Source organism: Heteronotia binoei, chromosome 19, assembly GCF_032191835.1.
Source record: "Heteronotia binoei isolate CCM8104 ecotype False Entrance Well chromosome 19, APGP_CSIRO_Hbin_v1, whole genome shotgun sequence".
NCBI classification, from domain to species: Eukaryota; Metazoa; Chordata; class Lepidosauria; order Squamata; family Gekkonidae; genus Heteronotia; species Heteronotia binoei.
The window spans coordinates 32,081,152-32,085,084 of NC_083241.1; the positions used below are offsets into that span (position 1 = coordinate 32,081,152).

Here is a 3,933-nt window from a genome sequence, read left to right on the forward strand (position 1 = left end):
TTCTGTTGGTTTCAGAGGGAAGCCATATTGGTTTGCAGCAGAAGACTTTGAGTCGGGTCCAGTGACACCTTCGAGACCAACAAGAGTTTTGGGATATGAGTTTTTGACAGTCAAAGTTCCCTTCATCAGATACAAGTAGAAATGGAGATCTCTGAGTCCTTTTATGCTATTTTATTCCATTCTCTACATTGGTCCCATTGCAAACGAATAAACGGACATAAATCTGACATTAAAAACCACCACACTCAAAAACCAGTGAGAGAACATTTTAATCTGCCATTTAATCCCATTGCTTCCTTAAAATGGCAGTCCTCAAACAAAGAAATTTCAAGGGAGATTACAATGTGAGATTGCTGAATTTAAGTTCATTCACAAGTTTAGAACAATGGACATACCCAACCCAGGCTTAATAGGGATACAGGATTCTTATCTCATGATAAATGTTAATTTTCATCCCCCAATCACTTCCCCTCTGCTGTAATCAAGCTGCTTACAATAGGCAATTGTAGCTTTGCATCCTGAGTTCCTTCTTTACAACACCAGAAGAAGAAGAAGAATTGGTCAGACCTCTCTCTTCTCTATCCAATGGAGTCTTGGAATCACCTTCCCTCCCTCTTCCCACAATAGACACCATGTGAGGTCAGTGGGGCTGAGAGAGTTCTGAGGGAAGAGACTGACTCAGAGTCACCCAGCTGGCTGCATGTGGAGGAGTGAGGAATCAAACCCGGTATTCCAGATTAGAGTCCGCCACTCTTAACCACTACTAGGTGACTGGAATAAAAAGACTCAGAGATATCCATCTCTACTCATGTCTGATGAAGCCAACTGACTCTCAAAAGCTTACACCATGAAACTCTTGCTGCCTCTAAGGTTCTCCAAGACTTGAATCTAAACATTCTGTTATTATATTTACTTACTTTACGGTAAGCTTAAATGATTCAAATCCAGTAGCACCTTCGAGACCAACAAGATTTCCTGGGGGTAAGCTTTAAAGGAGGAGGAGGAGAAGGAGAAGAAGAGAGTCAAATGTCCCTTTGATGGATACCCTCATTCCTAGTCAACTCTCCATTCCTATAAGCAGGACTCAGATTCAGCAGGAGCTTACAGGAGCACAGCTTGTCCATTGAATAGTAGGTGCAGCTGCATCAGAATCCCTGGATTAGGAGAACAGCCAGCCCCAGCAGCCCTCATTAACTCCCAGAGAAGCCTACACCACGCTTTCTCCACTTCTTATGTGATTTTGGGTAGTGGGTAGCTTGCTGGCCTTTTGACGGGGGTTGGGGGGCAGCCCAGGAGAGCCCCAGGCGAGCAAGGCCTGCTTGGGCTGGCTGGATCTCTAGCCCGCCCAAGCAGGCCTCATTCATCTGGGGCTCTCCTTTCATGCATCAGGTTGTTTTTGGCTTGGGGGGCATATGCTAATGAGTTATGCTAATGAGCTCCACCACTTATTTTTCTACAAAATGACAGCATTGACTCTCAAAAGCTCCTACTCTGAAAATCTTGCTGCTCCTACTCTGAAAATCTCGAAGGTCCCCCAGGACTCAAGCCTAGTTCTTCTAGTGCAGGTCACCACAGCTGCTCTCAGAAATGAAACAAATAAAAACACAAAGGCAGATAAGGTCAGCAGCAAGTAGCATTTCAAAGACATTTGCTGGTGGGTAAGGGGAAGGAGGTATTATTACTACTAGCATGCCAAGTCTACATGTGGATAATCTGTGGCAGGCATGACGCAGCACACTTGCAGGTAGATATTGGGATTCAGAGGGGATTCTGAACAACTGCTACGAAAATTCTGCATCTCACCTAGATTGCTTCTTTGTCCTACTGGGTGTACACCTACCACCGGTTGAGAACCACCGCTCTAGACAAATGTGGGTTGCCACTTCAAAGGAGAACCACTGGCTATTATGGGACTCTGGGAAAGGATGACGCAGGGACACCAATGTTCGCCCTTTCAGTCTGTCTCTAGCAGGGATGCTCATGGAATTTCCTAGCACAGAATTTCTCCACCATGTTTTATCTGTCCACTTACATGAACTCAAAATGGACCTGTCCTTGGCTTCTTCCCTTGCCTCAACATGCCATTTGTTAAATGTGTGTTAAATAAATATAAAAACACAAATAATAGGAGAGAGGGGCTGTGGTTCAGCAGCAGAGCATCTGCTTGACATGCGGAGGGTCACAGGCTCAATTCCCGGCATCTCCAGTTAAAATGTCCAGGTAATTAATGATGTCAAAAACCTTGACCTTAGACTCTGGACCAGTGGTAGAGCATCCGTTTGGCATGCAGAGGGTCACAGTTTCAATCCCTGCATCTCCAGTTAGAAGGATCAAGTAGAATGTTGTGAAAACCCTTCACTTTAGACTCTGGCTCAGTGGTAGAGCATCTGCTTAGCATACAGAAGGTCCCAGGTTCAATCCCTGGCATCTCCAGTGAAAAAGATCAGGTAGAAAGTTATGTGAAAAACTGACCTTAGACTCTGGACCAGTGGTAGTGCATCTGCTTGGGATGCAGAGGGTCCCAGGTTCAATCCCTGGCATCTCCAGTGAAAAGGGTGTGAAAAACCTTGACCTTAAGACTCTGGGCCAGAGGTAAAGCATCCCAGGTTTAGTCCCCGAAAACTCCAGTTAAAAGGATAAGTTGGAAAGTGATAGGAAAACCCTTGACCTTAGACTCTGGCTCAGTGGTAGAGCATCTGTTTGGCATGCAGAGTGCCATAGGGTCAATCCCTGGCATCTCCAGTTAAAATGACCAAGTAGTCACTGATGTGAAAGACCATTCCCTGAGGCCCTGAAGAGCCACTGACAGTCTGAGTAGACAAGACTGAACTTGATGGACTAACAGTCTGACTCATATAAGGCAGCTTTGTGCATATTGAATTATGCACTTAGTTGCATTACAGGCTTCGACCCTCTCGGTGTAATGCCAGAAAGTGCAGAAGCCTATTATATTGTGCAGCATGGTCATGAGCAGCCGATCTCTGAGGCCTTGGGAGCATGCCATCCAATGTTACATTTTACGGCAAAGTAAGAGTCACATGGAAGTGATTAATTATCTCACATCCAGTTACTCTCTGCTGGTCACGTTGGCTGCAGTCCATTTTCAAAAGCTCACCTGCCCTGAACAGCAGCACTGTGAGCTGCAGAAATCACAAGGCAAGAGCTTTCCGCAGCTTTGCCTACGCGTAGCCACCTCACCTGCGCGTAACGGTACATTAAACAGCATTTCAACAAAGAAAGACAGAAGCTGGCAGGCCTATGTGAAGGTCTGAGCTGTAGCGGAATGGTGTCTTTCACCGCCTGGTGTCTGAACAGCTAAAATATTTGTCAGGCTAAACCGTCTCATTTCCTGAGAGATGCGATTCTGTGTCGCTGAGCACTCGTTTTCAACGGAGCACACATTAGGCTCCATTGAAATGAAGCGCTGCAGACGAAGATGTCACCGCACAGCGACGGCTGGTGTTTAATGAGTGACATCCGGTATGAATCACCTACCGAAGACACGAGGACGGCACTGTTTTCATGAATGGAAGCCCAAAAGGCAGGCAATTCCCTTACGCTGTTGATATAAGAAGGTTGTTAACAGCCAAGCAGACATCTCCTTCTGCTCACAATGCCATGGACAACCAGCAGTAAGTTTTTAGCTGGTTTGACAGTCACAATTCTGGATTGCCCAATGAATGGAAAGAGGAACATAAGAATGTAAGGATAGCCGCGATGGATTAGACTTGGGGTCCATCTAGTCCAGCATTCTGTCTCACACAGTGGCCAGCCAATTCCTCTGAAGGGTCAGCAATAGGGCATAGAGGACAAGGCCTTCATAAGAACATCAGAAGAGCTCTGCTGGATCTGACAAATAGTCCACTTAGTCCAGTCTCCTGTCGCACACAGTGGCCAACCAGTTCCTTTGGAGGGTGAACAACAGGGCAGAGA

At 46.1% G+C, this 3,933-nt stretch overlaps 1 non-coding gene across 1 annotated transcript; it reads left to right on the plus strand.

Annotated features, from left to right (window-relative positions):
- Positions 1 to 2,363: 2,363 nt before the first annotated feature.
- TRNAA-AGC (transfer RNA alanine (anticodon AGC)) lies at positions 2,364 to 2,433 on the plus strand. The gene has a single exon. It is a non-coding gene; the product is annotated as a tRNA-Ala (tRNA).
- The last annotated feature ends 1,500 nt before the right edge of the window (positions 2,434 to 3,933 follow it).